This window comes from Pollicipes pollicipes, unplaced genomic scaffold, assembly GCF_011947565.3.
Source record: "Pollicipes pollicipes isolate AB1234 unplaced genomic scaffold, Ppol_2.1 Scaffold_5441;HRSCAF=6435_pilon_pilon_pilon, whole genome shotgun sequence".
In the NCBI taxonomy this organism is placed as follows: Eukaryota; Metazoa; Arthropoda; class Thecostraca; order Pollicipedomorpha; family Pollicipedidae; genus Pollicipes; species Pollicipes pollicipes.
In genome coordinates, this window is record NW_023596684.1 from 80,384 (window position 1) to 97,354 (window position 16,971).

General features: G+C 50.2%; 1 pseudogene; it reads right to left on the reverse strand.

Moving 5' to 3' along the window:
- The window catches only part of LOC119102054 (zinc finger protein 541-like), a 41,117-nt pseudogene extending 24,433 nt beyond the window's left edge, over positions 1-16,684 (reverse strand).
- Positions 16,685-16,971: the final 287 nt, after the last annotated feature.

Genomic DNA, 16,971 nt, shown 5'->3' on the forward strand with positions numbered 1-16,971 from the left:
TCAATCAGCATAAGGTAAGTTTAGGTGGTAAGAACTGGAGGGATCATTTTTTTTCACCACTTCAGACCCATGTTAACATTGTCTTGATCCAAGCTTGGGGCACGTGCTCGGAACGCGGCGCCCTCCGGCCTGGATCTTTTTTGTTGTAAATCGCGGCGGCAGGCCGGCAAGCCGGGCCGCTGCACTTCGCAGTTAGTGTTTAGACAACAGGTTTAGCTGAGATGAGCAACGTCCTTTGAAAGAACAATCGTGGAGAACATTCCTTACTTGGTGCATTGTCAAGGTTAAAACGTCCTGACCAGGATGTGTGTGGTCGTCGTACTTACTTTACGCATGCTCGTTCGAGGATTACCACTGTGGGAGTTCGCTGCTGAACTGAATTTCTCCCGAGCTCAAGCCTGCTTTAAAAAATACAATCAGTGCAATCAAGTAAATATTGGTTTTGTCCAAACTGTACGCGGAAGACCAGACAGCTGTACATGTGGCGTGGTAGGAGGGGACTAACGCCAGCAAGACTCGTTTTGCGGCATGGGACTAGCGAGCTGATAAAGGACGTGATTGTTATCTGTACGGGGATGATGCGTGGACATCAGCGCATGGGTCTCATCGCCTTGAGAATCCATACGAAAAGCAAATGTCAATGCGTTGAAATATCTCCTTTCAGGAGTTAGGCAGGCGGAGCTGCACTCGTGCTTGGCATCCGTAAACAAGTTAACAAACGACGTTGCTGGAATATTGGCTGGCTTTGGACCCGCCGAGTCCAGGGGAATCCTTATCGGCGGAGTGGATGAATTCGGAATAGTTTACGACTTTTGTGACAATGACAAACGCATGGGGAAGCGTTAATATCTTTGGCTAGGAAAGTCGCTAGAATAAACTCTGCCACGTACCCAAATCGTCGCCGGGGTCCGGCTAGCCAGGCCATATCTTTGCCTCAGTTCAGGCCTCAGCGCGTGGCATTTGAGGCCGATTTCGGCTAAGATGACACCGGCTGCTTCTCGGCCCAGTACTGACAGTGTGCAGACCGGACAGTGCTGAAGTCGCCAGACGAGTCGCAGGTGGTACGCTCGCCTGCACTGTAAATCCGATTTAACGTCTCCGTCTGCTCTGTTTGCTAAGATCTGGCATAAGTCCTTTAAAGCGTCTGAAGCCGGCCAGACTCATGCTCGGCGCCAGATTTTCCATGACAGTGTGCACACATCGACCCACACCTTTGCCGGCACGACGACCCGCTTCTTCACCGTCAGCACCAGTTGGTCTCGTGTCACTGCGACGAGGCCGACCAGCGCTCTGCAACTGTTACGTGGTCCGGAAGTTCTGCGTTTCCATTTGACGTGACGGTTAGGTGACACATTGCGGATGACCTTGCAATATGGCAGAAATTTTCTACCGGTCCAGACGGCACATTCACACAGGATCCTTGAAACATTTACAGGACATTGTTTTGAAAGGCCTTGTACATATTGCTGAAAAGTTAATGGTGGTACGGTCACTGGTTGCGGAGGCACAAACAAGCCGTGGAAAGCGTGGCCGACCAGGGCCCGAGCGCTCAACGCAAGGCACTCTCGGTTAATTTACGACAGACGCGCGGACAACGGCATCGTCTCGTAACGAACAATCAATGTTTTTTACCAAAATACATCATCTTTACAAACGAAGCATACGTGAAGCTGTACTTGAGCGTAACAATGAACGCTAGTTTTAAAAAAGACTCGCCCTCCTTTTTAACGGTAACTACCTCGAGCCTGTGATAGGTCGAGGAAAAAAGAAAAAAATAATAACCGTTCAGCCGTTCTAGAGCGTCGGACGAACTGGGCCAAGTCTCCACTGGAAGTCACTGATACTGAAACTGATCAACTGTGACAGCCAAGAGTGAATGTGAGCTTCTGCTAACGGCGCTATTGAGTAGAAAGCTGGGAGCAATCCGTTTTTATGAACTAAATATGCATAGTTAGACTGAAACTGCAATCCTCGAAGACTCGTGGAATAACTCGGCTTGGCTTCTCAAGATGATAAAAGCAAGGTCACCAGGGAAGCAATACTTTTTCCAGATGGTAGGCACAGCAGACGGACCTTGGCACGTTTCGCAGTCCGCGCAGCGACCTGAGGTCAACAGTCTCGACACGGCGGATGCCATTCATGTGTCTTATGACTATTAAGAAAGATTATGAACCACAAATTACTTCAAAAATCGTGATTAACCTCACTGGCCGAAAATGGTTTATTTGGATTTTCATTGACTAATACGAAAATGATAAAATTATCACACAGTGCCTTTGTTTGGCAATCTTTACGCCGTATCGGCCTTAACGGTCCATTTAGCTACAGACCAAATACCGTCATCGAACTATTGTTAAGAAACAGACTGTGCTGGTGTATCATTATCTAAAGAAACCTTAAAGTTAGGAATTATTAGCAACCTGTTAGGAACCTTAGGTTTCAAGCCTTAACTATGAGTTTAAGGCTAATTATATAGTAAGATAAGAACTTTAATAACAAATAAGCTACATGGCCGCTGCACCAAAAGTACCTCAGCCCAGTTTCAAGCGACATTTACTTCAGACGTAGTGTCCTGACGTCTTTACAATCGATTCCTGACATTGCTATTCCTATTTCCTCGCCTACTCCATTGGCGAAGACAAGACCTAGGACTTTCTACGCGATTGGCAAACACGTATAACCAATACAACATGCAATTGATTCCAATGCCATATCTGATGGGACCACTAACATACAACACAGGACTGTCCCTACGAGTCGGCCACGGCCACACCGAGTCGGCCACTTGATAAAGACTGTCCGGAGTCTGCACTCTCAGGCCTCTCGGGTCTCAGACTCTCAGGCTCTCGTGCCTCAGACTCTCAGACTCTGGTGTCTCCGACTCTCAGTCCCTCGTGTCTCAGACTCTCAGGCTCTCGTCTCTCAGACTCTCAGGCTCTCGTGCCTCAGACTCTCAGACTCTGGTGTCTCAGACTCTCAGTCCCTCGTGTCTCAGACTCTCAGTCTCTCGTCTCTCAGACTCTCAGGCTCTCGTGTCTCAGACTCTCAGACTCTCGTGTTAGTGCGAGTAACCCGCCGCACCCAAACACGAATCTTGTATTAATACGTAAGCGGTCTGTTCTCAGTACATTCGGTCCGTCGCTGCTCGTTGCCTCAATAATGCTATGGTGCTACCACATCACGCAAACTCGGGCCCAGTTCACGCCCCGCGAACTAGCTGCTGAATCCGCTGCAAGATGCCCAGTCGTTGATCATCCGACCTGGTCCCGTTTGTAAAGACGGTGTCAAAATTATTGTGGTTGGATTGATAGAAACTATGTACTTATAAACTACATAATTCACAGGCTAGTTTGGTCTTCATCGTCAGCCTTACGGTCGGTCTAGCTTCTAAGCTTTTCCAGCTTTTTAAACACCAGTTTCGTCATCATCAGCTTTTTGATTCTCTGCTTTTGGTTTTCCTACAATGTTACGTTATTTACCGTTCCTGAACGTTTAATGTCTCCAGATGCCGTCTTCGCTTGTTTGAGCGACATCAATGGCGTGAGGAACAGCAGTTTTTCAGATTCAGTTAGATTGGTTTAAACAGTAGCAAGCATGATTATTATTATCACACTGTTTTGAAGTGCGGAGGATGTGCTGCATTGCAATTCCTACTAATCTGCCATCATCTTATGCCACTCGATTTCTTGCAAAGTATTTCAAGGCTAGTTTGATATGCAGCGTGAGCAAACATGCATCACGTTTTAGGGATCATTTAGGAAAGGGCAATCATAAGTTCGTCCATACTACGCTTTGAAAGCCCTCCAACGCCCGCAACTCGAACAACAATACCCGCTTATAGTTTTTGCGCGTTTTTACCCGCTTTTTTGTGGACGTATGGGCTCTAAGCGACAGTTTCCAGCAGGCACATTTGATCGACCATGATTCGTCCGCAGGGCGTCGTAGCCAACACCTTGATCGGTTTCCCCGGGGACCCGAATTCGCTCTCGGCTTCCAGTGAGATCAATGACCTACAAAGGTGTCCATAGAGTCGATTCGAATTCTGGGAACTACCGGAACCTCACCAGTTCGTGATATTGTTCGACGCTTATGCTGTCAAATTTCGTCATAATTGCAGCGAAAGCCCGCAATGCATGCCAGCCGACTTGCTGGGCACTAACTTATCACAGTACAATCCCATCGCCCTAACGTGGTCAGCGTTGCAGGCACAGCGGGATAACTAGCGTCCACAAGTGCAGGAATGTAATCAGCAAGCACATATGATGATCAGCAACCACGGTATAGAAGTATAATCAGCGTCCCCATGTGCGTAAATGTCACGCCAATCCACGTACCAGAGACAGGCCTCAGTACGATTGCATGTACCCTCGCCGCTTCTGTTTCTGCGCGCTTGCGACAAACGGCGGCCGTCGCTGGCAACGTCAACTCCGGATCCAAACTGCGGAGCCGTCTTATTTGATATCTGTCGCCGGTGATTGGTCAGCGGCTCTGCGCGTTTGCGACAAACGGCGGCCGTCGCTGGCAACGTCAACTCCGGATCCAAACTGCGGAGCCGTCTTATTTGATATCTGCCGCCGGTGATTGGTCAGCGGCTTCGTCGACGGCGACCGTCAACAGATGTCAACGGGCATGTGCGGACGGAGGGGAGCCGGGCTCTCGTCATAGTCGTTCTCGGGGGGGGGGGGGGGGGGGGGGGGGAGGCGAGGTGGGGTGGGGGAGACCCTCGTCAAAGGCGTCAGCAAGGAGGGGGGGGGGGGAGCGGACCCTGTTCACGGGTGTCCGCAGAAGTGACCGGACACGCCCACTGCTGAACTCTCGAACTCCCAACTCCCATCACCCATCCGTTGATTTGGCACGTGGCCACTTTTCGTGGACTGCGTACGGTCAGCTAACAAATATTTCACCAGATGTATACAATTCCCACGTAAAAGCTCCAATCAAGTCCCAATGAAATTCAAGAAGCAAAACATTAGCTTGAGATGCAAGCTAGCATTGTGAAATCGTGAACAACACACAACAATGTTCATTACAGATGCCAATATTCCAGGTTTCTGGAAACGATACTAAGATTCGGCTTTACATATCTATTCAACGTCAATGCGAAGCCACTCTGTGTGGACTGCCAGAAGTCACACTGACTTTTTGTCCCGCGCCACCGTAGTTGGTGAATAACCTTTTGTGCTATGAAAGGATCCTTCCGGGGTGATTAAGCTCCATATTTCCACCTCATTAACAGCACCCCTTCACATGATCTTTCCGTATGCGAAAGAGATCCGCGAGCGACAGATCCGAGGAGTACGATTGGCCCATCACTCGCCACTCTCGGTTCATTCCTGTGATGCGACAGATGCGCGTCATGCGCTTCCCCAACTACCAAAAAAATAATTTGTTACGCAGAACGCACGCACGTTTCGACCACTTATTTATGCCTTGTCTGCTCCTCTGCAAGGTAGCAAAGACATTGTCACAACGCGCCACATATTTGACTGTTTCTCAACGACATTCTGCCCTCGCTAGGCGGTCCTACAGTCACTGGTATCAGGCGGAAAACGCCGCTAGCAATGCCGTTCATGAGCCACTAAACCTACCCACAAAGACGACCTTACCTCATCCTCGACGATTACCAGCTGAAGAAAAACTCACGATTGTTTCGGTCGCAGCCCCCTCCGGAAAGTGCTCAAAAGGAGCGTCCCCTTACTGCTCGCACGGTTGTCCCGTATAGCCGCATGCAGATATGGAGCGGTTTTTCCCTACGCGTTGGTTGTGACCAACAGGAAAGCGCAGCGCTCAAAAGTCCTATCGTAACAAAAGTCCTATGAAAGGAAAGCGAGGTCCTATCCTCCTACCATACGAGTCCTGTCCTCCTTCCATGCGGGCCCTGTCCTGCTACCATACGGGCTCTGTCCTATCATTTTTCATAAGCATCCACTCCATGCTTTTGCTTACGAACATCTGGCGTCGTCAGGCGATGACATGCCGCCGCCTATCTTTCAAATCACCCACCGCCCTATGTGTCCGCTTCATACCACGTCAGCCCTAGCCTTATCCTCGTCTTCAGTTCATCTTTCACCTCCATCCATCCCCCCCCCCCCCATCCTCCAAATCGTGAAGAATGCCCATCCCAATGCCCATCCCAGCCACAAAAGCACCTCAACTGCTTCAGGTACACGAGCAGAGTAAAGTGACGTGAGTATGCAGCACTGGGCAGCTCCATCTGCTCTCGATGCGCGGTATCGATAAAAGCAGGCGGCAGAACCCGTCATCGACACGCTACAGTTCAGAGCCATAAGCACACGTGACTGTCCATAAGCTTTCTGAGCTCTCAGCTCTTCACAAGCGGGAGGGCCTTCTGCGCCAGACGCCTGGCACAAAGAGCCGCATTTCTCAGAGCAGCTCTCGGGCTGTCGTGGCCGAGGCTCTGCAGCTCAGAGGCTCTTGACCGCGACGCTGCGACGCACGCCGTACCTCACAGCAGTGACACTGGCCGGGTTCCACTGCGCCGTTGCCAGGGCAGCGGTACGACTGCCGGGTCCCACTGCGCCGTCGCCAGGGCAGCGGTAAGACTTGCCGGTCCCCACTGCGCCGTCGCCAGGGCAGCGGTAAGACTGCCGGGGCCCACTGCGCCGTCGCCAGGGCATGCAGTGACACTGCCGGGTCCCACTGCGCCGCAGCCAGGGCACGGTAAGACTGGACGGGTCCCACTGGCACCGCAGCCAGCGGGAGCGGTAAGACTGACGGGTCCCACTGCACCGCAGCCAGGGCAAGCGTAAGACTGACGGGTCACTGCACTGCTGCCAGGGCAGCGGTAAGACTGCCGGGTCCCACTGCGTCGTCGCTGGGCACCTACCCCCCTGGAACAGCATTACCATTGTGCCCTGACGGCTAAAAAAGGAAGAACAGAAAGGCCAACTGCCAAGAAACAACATACACCCTTATTATCTAGCACGTATGACCCTGCACCTATTACCTGGCGTATGACCTGCACCTATAGTTCTGCCAATGGCGACACTTTTTCAGAGATTCTTATCGTGATTCGGCCTCACCTCCGTGCCAGTACACACCATATTCGAGGTACGGCGGGGCGAAATAATGACGGAGGTGGCCAGCATCATCATCATTTCGGATGTCGAGGACATCAAAACCAGCGGAAGTGGAGTCAGTTTGCATTTGCGATCTATACAAATGACGTTTTTATGGGGAGGTGCGTACCACATCGACAGTTTCATACTGCAGCTCCAGAACGACACCAATTGTCTGAAATTGTCCGCACCGATAGCCACACTTTCCTGACACCTCATGCCTTGATAATGAAGTTTTGATAATCCCAGGCCAGGCCATAACGAGGCATTAAAAGTGACGCAGAGCACAAGTCGGTTGCAGAGCCTGTTTGCTACAGGGAGTTTTAACATTTGTAGGGAGTGCAGATTACAGCCCCCGCCCCTTCATGAGACCTAAAACTCTCGAGTTTCCGAACTACGCGTCCAAAAAGTTGTGCAGACTTTTTTGTGCAAACTATTTCAAGGACGCTCAGGCATGTATGACGCCATTGAAACGCTATTCAAGTACTGTCATCACATCGGTCATGCGACGCTCATTGCCAACCTAAGTAAAATCGACGTCATTCGTGCCCGGCGTTCGTAAGGACGGTTCCCAGACACCACGGACCTCATTTGGTTCCTGATCAATGTTATGCACCCAACGCAAGCTTTCAAAACCAATCACGTTTGTTATCGTAGCATTTACAGGAGTTGGGCAGTGGGCACTAGTCATTACGGAAATAGACTTGTAATCAAATAACTTAAGAATAGGGCCGCAGCCGAGCATATGAGTACGATGGAAACATTTTAAATTCCCCACCAATATGCAAGAAACACCGAGGAGAAAGGGCCTAAACACGATCACATACCGATATTGATACCGATATTTGACCATTTCATGTTTCCGCAAACACCGCCTTCACCGCCACGGCCAAACTCTCGGGAAGATTTAAGCAATAGAAGTGAACCAGCCCACCAACTGCAGTAACAATTCTGACACGGCCAGTCTGGCAGCACCTCTGACGTCATATAACGTTCCATGACGCAGCCCAATGATGTGGTGTTGATAGCATATTTACTAAATAGCGAAATTGTGTTTGTCTAGAGCAAGTCTTTTCCACTTTAAATTATATCAATATTTGTAAGGTGAGCATATTTTACCATATTTTGATGCTTGCTTCGATATCTTCAAAGGTGAAACATTTCCTTTAATCTGTAGTTTTCGGGCTAAAGCTAGTCAACACAGCTCTATTGAGTGCGTGATGAAGTCATGGTGGTTTGACTGCTTGGGCATAAAGACGCAGCAAGTGGTTCGATATGACCTAATCAAAATGGCACTAGGAGAAACATGCATGTCTGAACGTAAGCGACCCAGCAGCTGTCTTAGCTGACCTATTTCGGATTTATTGGGTCGCCTGTTTGCAAACTGATTTTAAATGTATAAGTAATTAAGAAGAAAAAACATATTGACGATTGTTGCCTTTGGCCAGGCCGCAACGTCATCGGTGAACTAAAGATCGACAATCTGTCATGTTCTGTGGCAGATCGATCGATACAGGGGCACTTGCATGTTTTTTGCATAATTGGCTACAGTTAAGTGCATCCGGTAGGTAGGTGTAATGCGCCAAATTGTATGCTATCAAGCGGCAATTAGCTGAACCACTTGGTTAGCCCGGATATGTTCCGGGAGGGGTCAGCAGAAGAACTCACTAATGCCGGATTAACGTTAGTCTTGCCCGCCTTGCAGCGGGGCTTAACGGACAAAATTGCTCACTGTTGCTCGCGTGACAAATCGCAATGAATATCTATGCTTTAAAGATGTCCGATGTCAGCTATTGCAACTCAAGCAGATCTAACCAAAGCAACTCCATTTATGTTTGCATTACATTGATTGTGACCAAACACCCGTTACGGCGTTCATAATTTGTATGAATATTGTCACATTTGATAAGAGCACTTCTAAATCATTAGGAGCTGTATCCGACTTTTTAGGCACCGTGACTTGTGTTTGGGGCCGTTTTCAAAAGGGCGTCATTAATGGCTCCGACTTGGTGACTGGTGTCTGTATGGATCAAAAAATCTTATATGTACCATTAGAAGACTGTACGCTAGCCTACCTTAGAAACATGCAGCCAGCTGACGGTAGTAAAAACACATGACACACATATCGTTTGCGCTCTAGGGCCACCACTTCACCTGGCACATGGGTTGGCGCACATTTGTACCAATGCAATCGTCGATTTTTACCTCAGTCATGTCGTGTCGTTCCATATTGTTGTGAGCGCAGGCTGCCGAGGCAACTCGGAGAGACACGTGCCTTTATTGGGAGAAGCAAAATCTCTGATGATGCCATTGCTCCTTAGATTCCAGTGTTATTGAAGTTAGAATTAAGTAATTTATTGTGGTACACGTTTGGCGAAGGCGAAGCCAATCTAAACATTGCAAGGTGTCAAAAACAATGAGCTGATAATGTCAAAAAACAACTAACTTTCTTTATTTCTTTCGAATGATTTTATGATACCTTGGCAAATTCTGTGAAGATGAAATCATTTGATGGAACCGGATGTGTTCTGGTTCCAAGAGATATCTGAGATCGGGAGTACTTATCCTTTTTGCGTTTTGCGTGGAAGCAAATCAAGCGTTTATACATTATGTGTCGTGTAACTATTGCGTGTTGCTGAAAGCCTGCAGAAGCAGACCAATAACTCTCAAAACGTTCATTTGAATGAGGAGGTAAAGGAGAATGGGGAGTTTTCTCACCCTTGGGTGAGAAAAATATTGTATTGTTCATAGCTCGATGCACACGCTTTCGCGTCACCCTATGCCGGCGGTTTCTCTTTTAAAATTCTCAAGGTGGTGGAATGCTCTTGCTATTACCTTAACTAGCAGCATATGTAGTTGTCATTTTTTGTCACCGTTGTTTGTAATTCCTTAAAAACACCTCTGGGATTTCTGATCCAACATCGGCCAAAAATGCCCTTCTTCACAGCCGGTCGGATTGTGTCAATTTTGTCTTTTTTTGTAAGCGTCGGTATATTTTGTGATGTGCGCCATATGAGGCCCTCATGAATTGTATCTGGATGCAAAAAAGGTGTGTACAACCAAAGGAGCTACCTAAGCAGTCACTTTTAGAGTGGAAATCATATCTCACTGAAAGAAGCCTGCTTAATGCGTCGCTGTGTGCGCGTCCGTGCCGTGGATGAATTGTGCTATAGCCACGCACGTACAATTCAGCCACGCAAGTGAGCACGTTGGTGGTTTGTTGATTCGGTCAAAGACCGCGTTCGTTGTGAAGACATGAGCAGCGCAACATGACTCCTCCAGCAGTTTGCGAGACCCCGATGGCTGACGAGTGAAGTCAGGAGACCCCGATGGCTGACGGGTGAAGTCAGGCAAGGGAATACCCAAAACGTTTTGACCCAATTGTCGAATGAATTAAAGGGATGTACTCCAATATGGGGAGTTGGCTGAGGAGTAACTCTGGCAGCTGGTTAAATGTAGAAGAGTCGCTCTGTTTCAGTGAATAATTAAAAAACAGTTATTGGACGAAACAAAGTCTAAAGGGCTTAAATAATCCCATTTCTGTCCCCCTGTTTGAGCATCAACCTAAAGCGTGATACGAAACAAGCGAAAACTCCACGCTGCGAACACAATGAAATGTAGGCTCTTTAGGTAAGAGCAAGTCAAAACAGGGAAGCCAGTAAGAGGATTACTTTCCTGGTAAGAAGAAATCTTTGGAATAACCTGCTCACCTCTCAAACCCAATTTCGGTCTGCTATATCGTTGCGTAAGAGTATTCCTTTACTGCTTATTTTACTCCCGTGAAGGGTGCGGAAGCGTACGATGTAAAGGATATTCTCGCTCCGATATTTTGTTCGTGGGGTGAAAGCAAGGATGTTTTCAAAACAGTAATCGATGCTATTTCATTTTGCAATAATGAACTCCAAGACCTACTTCAGCTGGTGCTATGCAACATCTTCTCCATTTGCCAACTTAACGGTTCCACAGAAATCACGCCAGATCAAATATTTACATGCAAACGCCTCATAACTGTTACGCCATGATTCGTGAATAAGTGTGCTAGTTGTACGTGATGTTGCTTGCCGTCTGCTTGTGGCCGCCCGGTAGAATATACTGCAAACTGTATCGCTCTAACTCAGTTGTTAAAATAATTACATGAAGCTTTTAAAATCATGGCTGACATTGCCCGACCAAGCTGGGTCCTTAAGCTACCAAGCTTCTGATTAGTTGTCATGATGTCAAGCTGGAGCTTCAGCCTTGCCGGTATGGCTCCCCGGCCGTGACCGTGAAAACATTCTGGGTCGATCTCGCACTGTCGTTTAGCCAGATCGTTCGTCATAATTTTGTCCAATGGATACTACACCAAACAACATATTTAGTGACCGCATGCATAGTAAAGTTACGTTACGAAGGCGTGGAAACTCCGCGCCATAAGCAGTTCCTCGCCGCGGAATATTCATGAACCTCGAACCGCATAATCGCAGTGCGCTGCACTAAACGTAATTCACCTAAAAGAAATAGCGGTCTTTTGCGAGAAAAAGAAATGCTTGAATGTATCGCACAGAGTCCGCTCCAATAGACGTTCTCTTCCAGGTGTGCAATGACATCCCGGCTACGCGACTCACTCTTGATAAATACTTTGGTGGCAGAGAGGGTACTAATGTGAGGTGACACACCAATTCCGGTAGGTTTCAGAGGTGAGTGTCCTGTCGCACCAATACACGTATCAACACGACCCGATCGTCCATAATGAGGGCCAATGTAGGGCCAACAGGGCCACACACGAAGGCAATGTCTTTCTCTCAGTCGCAGCAGGGCAATTATTTGTCAATCTTCATTTGCAAATGTCCTGCTCGCATCCAGTTTCATTTTACCGTTCTGCAGCGCCAATGGCATTGCTTCCGTATTTCGGAACCGTCCAATGTTTTTGTGAAATCAGAGCTCGCCCAACCGGTTCCCGAGCCGCGCTTGCATTCATCGATTCTTGAGCCTCCAACGCTTCCCTTAGCAACGGCACTAATTCGCTGCGGCAGTGGGACCCCGCCGCGCCACGGTCCCCCATTATTGATGGGTTTCAAACACTCGTGCCGCTGACACCGGCGGCGCTACTAATTCGCAGCGTCAGTGGGACCCCGCCACGCCACGGTCTCCCATTATTGATGGGTTTCAAACACTCGTGCCACACCGGCGGCGCTACTAATTCGCAGCGTCAGTGGGACCCCGCCACGCCACGGTCTCCCATTATTGATGGGTTTCAAACACTCGTGCCACAGACACCGGTGGCGCCCGCCACTGAATCGTTGGACAACAAATCGAGAGTGCGTCAGGTAATGTACAGCGTTTGTGTTTGTTAGATAAGGTATATCCGCAAGTGCACTGTCTTTGCAAAAAGGTAACAGCTGGTGCATGCAAATATAATCCATGTGCCGTGAGAGAAGCTATCCATTTTGGGGAAATATCTGGTCACGTATGCCTCCTTTTTGGAAGGATGTATTATGCCAAAAACGTTACACGCTTTCCTGCATCGATTTTTCCCTTCAGCGTCTAAATAGTGCTGAGCGCGCAACTTAATAATAATGCAACTAGTCAAAAAAGTGTTAAGATAAACATAGCGCAGCTCACTTCAGACCTCAGTTTAGCTAGCCCACGCAGTATGTAAATTATGTAATCACCATTTGAGTAGACTTAAGGAAATCGTTTCCTCAACTTTAACATAACATCTTATTTGACACGTTGCCTTTTAAAATTTTCCCATTTTATGCATCACAATTTGCCCGGTAATAATCAGCGGCTTCCACCGTAGTGAATGTCACTAATTGCTTGTTGGCTCCATGACCGAAAACTATGCACTGGGGCCATTTTCATTCATATCAAAGGCGTTTGTTACGTTGTGTGGGCATTACGGGTCGATTAGGGTGCCATTGGCGTGCCACTTCATCAGCAGCCTGATCCAGAGGACCGGTGGCGGTCGAGACTGCGAGCTCCCGGGCTGCAGCTTCTGCCAACCACACGATCTTGGGGACCGCGAGGGCACACATCTCTGCGTGGCATGCCCGCACGATGTGCCGGAAGTGGTAGACAAATAACCTCGCTTCAATATGTGCCTGTGATGATATTTTACCTGGAAAAATAATATGCACAATTTTATGTTGCGAGCATGTCATCTAGTACATGCGGGGTGAGTACGAGCTTGTCTCGTACACTTGACTGACACACGCTGGCACACTGGTGCCGCTGATGACGCAGTCGGAGTCTCGAACGCTGACACACGCTGGCATGCTGGTGCCGCTGATGACTGGGTGGGATTCTCGTAACGCTGACACACGCTGGCACACTGGTGCCACTGATGACGCAGTCGGAGTCTCGAAACGCTGACACACGCTGGCATGCTGGTGCCGCTGATGACGGGTGGATCTCGTAACGCTGACACACGCTCTGGCACACTGGTGCCACTGATGACGCAGTCGGAGTCTCGAAACGCTGACACGCGCTGGCACACTGGTGCCGCTGATGACGCAGTCGAATTCTCGTAACGTGTTGGCCTTTAACATAATTAACCATATGTGTGTGGCATGATCTGCCTTGGACTACTCAAGCGTTGTGATGTAAAGTGATCTCTTTTCAAGACAGTAAATTGAGAGAATAATTGTATATGCACCACTTATCTCTTTTGACACGCATAGCGTTCTGAGGTCTCTAACAGGCACTATGCGAAAGGCTCGCACAAATACGATTATGAAGCAAAATATCAGAGCAAATTGGAATACGAAATGTCCAATGCGCAAACACCAACGGAGAGGCTAGCAAATCATTATTGAGCATTTAAGACAAGAGACATATTGGGCGGCACAAGGCTCATTATATTCGTCTCAACCAGGGTGAGCCATTGAACCATTGATGTGCTATAAACAATCTTACAACTGAACGGTATGTCAGTTCCAACTATACATGTAACACCTCTCGCATATCTATTTTTATGTATTCTTCACATGTCACGAGCTCGCCACGCTGCACAAAGCTGTCGACAGTCGGTTTTCATCGGGCATCTGTCTTGACGTCGGCACTCAGCTCCCGTCCTGTTGCCGCCAGATGGCGCCTGTCCGGGGCGACGCACGGTAGCGCCAGCGCGGCAGTTGGACTTCTCTCAGGTTATCGTCCCGCGGCGGTGTGACCCTCTCGGGTCATCATTCCGCGGCGGTCGGATCTCTCTCAGGTCACTGTCCCGCTGCGGTCGGACCCTCTCAGGTCACCGTCCCGCTGCGGTCGGACCTCTCTCAGGTCACCGTCCCGCTGCGGTCGGACCTCTCTCAGGTCACCGTCCTGCTGCGGTCGGACCTCTCAGGTCACCGTCCCGCTGCGGTCGGACCTCTCTCAGGTCACCGTCCCGCGGGCGGTCGGACCTCTCTCAGGTCACCGTCCCGCTGCAGTCGGACCTCTCTCAGGTCACTGTCCCGCGGCGGTCAGACCTCTCTCAGGTCACCGTCCCGCTGCGGTCGGACCTCTCCCAGGTCCCGTCCCGCTGCGGTCGGACCTCTCTCAGGTCACCGTCCCGCTGCGGTCGGACCTCTCTCAGGTCACCGTCCCGCTGCGGTCGGACCTCTCTCAGGTCACCGTCCTGCGGCGGTCTGACGTGTCTCAGGTCACCGTCCCGCGGCGGTCAGACCTCTCTCAGGTCACCGTCCCGCTGCGGTCGGACCTCTCTCAGGTCACCGTCCCGCTGCGGTCGGACCTCTCTCAGGTCACCGTCCTGCTGCGGTCGGACCTCTCTCAGGTCACCGTCCTGCGGCGGTCGACTGTCTCAGGTCACCGTCCCGCTGCGGTCGGACCTCTCTCAGGTCGCCGTCCCGCGGCGGTCGGACCTCTCTCAGGTCACCGTCCCGCGGCGGTCGGACCACTCTCAGGTCACCGTCCCGCGGCGGCGGACCTCTCTCAGGTCACCGTCCCGCGGCGGTCGGACCTCTCTCAGGTCACCGTCCGCGGCGGTCAGACCTCTCTCAGGTCGCCGTGCTGCGGCATGCCATCCATCACCGCCTCAGCCCTGCTCTACTGCGCCGGATTGCCGCCGAAAATGAGCCGGTCGCTGCCCTAATCTGGGCCATTTGGCGGCGGCGCGCCGCGTGAAATGGCGTCCCGGAGGACGGGGACGCACCGCGGAGAGGTCGTTCACTGCGGCCACCGTGCTCACCACAGTCGCTGCCGTCACTGGGGTCACTGCAGTTAACGTGCTCACAGCGGGCGTCATGGTCATCACAGCTTCAAAGCCTGCCGCGGTCAGTACGCTCACTGTCTTCGCTGAGAGCGCTGCGATGAAAGCACACACCGCGCCAGCAGTAACATGGCCATAGCGCCCACCGCGCTCACCCAGCTCAAAGAGCTCCGGTGGTGCTCACTGTTAGTGGGTACCGCGCTCACAGAGCTCACGGTGCTCTGGCACTGCTTACCAGTGTCTACCGCACTCACTAGCCAGACTTCAACTTTTTGACGCTCGGCTATGGCGAATTGGTAGGCGGCAAGACACGACAAGGACAGTTTCGATGATGCAATTCCCGGATGGAAGCGGGCCAATCATCCAGACAAAGGAGCTAACCTACATCAAACTTAAGCTTTCTCCTGAAGTCGGCTGAGTTATTCTGAGTGTCAGAGAAAACTGCCTGTTTTGATTCAATAATTGCCAGCTTGCTAAAGAGATTGGGCTACCAAAAAGCTTCTTGGAGGCAGAATTGTGGAGCAGCAAATCACGATAAAAACAACGTTTTGCGTTTCAGCACGGAGGGAGAGAGAGAGGAGGGTGAGGAAGGAAGGAAAGAAAGAAAGAAGAAAGAAAGAGAGAAGGAAGGAAGGAGGGAAGGAAGGAAGGAAGGAAGGAAGGATGAGGAAAGGAGGAAGGCAGGAAGGAAGGACAGGAAGCAAGGGAGGAAGGGAGGAAGGGAGGGAGGAAGGAAAAAAGAGAAAAAAGAAAAGGAAAAGGGAAAGGGGGAAGGAGGGGAAGAAAAAAGGGAAGGAGAAAAAAAAAAAAAGAGAAAGGAAAAAGAAGAGGAAGAAGGAAAAGGGGAAAGGGAGAGGGAGGGGTGGGGAAGAGGAAAGTGGGAAAAAAAGGAAAGAGGAAAAGGGAAGGAGAGGAATGGCCGAACGAACAAACGAACGAAAAAACGAACGAGTGAAGGGGGCGGAGGGAGAGAGGAAGAAGGAAAAAATTGGAATGAAGGGAAGGCAGGGAAAGGGCGAGGTGGCGTGGACAACGTACCTGGCAGTTCTGCGGCCCAGACCGCGGAGGGCTGAGGGATTTGCTGGGCGTCTGTTGCAGCTGGAAGTCAGCCTTCGTGAGCTCCTCCAGGTCCTCTGAAACAGCACAGGGCGCGCTGGTCAGCACTCACACAAAGACAAGGGCTCTGGTCGCTGTGTTGGTCATGTCCGGAACTGAAAGGGAAAAGTGCAACTTGGTCATCCCTGCTCGTCATGAAAGCTTGATACTTTCACTATTGATGCATGCAAATCATTCAAATATCCTGCCCCATACTTCGGCAAGTTTCTGCGCCCTGTCTGACACGAGCAAACAGAGGGAGGTGGAAAGCTGACTGCAGCCAAATCACGGACCACGCACGTTCCTCGTGGATCTCGTGAAACATCATTCTGTACTATTAATTTGATGGGGCGGTGGAGAAGCTACATGAGCTGAAAGAAGGAGTGAACCAACGTGACTGCAGGGGAGTCTCGGTCCCGGTGGTGCTGGACGGCACGCCTAAAGGCCCCCCGCATGTCTGGCCCAATACCTGCGCAAACAACGTCCTGGAATGCGAGAAATGACCAGCGAGGCCAGAGGAAGCACAATGTAATCGCTGGCCGAAATTCTCATACTAAAAGCGTCCCATTGCAGATACTCGGAAACCATTTCAAAAAGTTGCCCGAACATGGT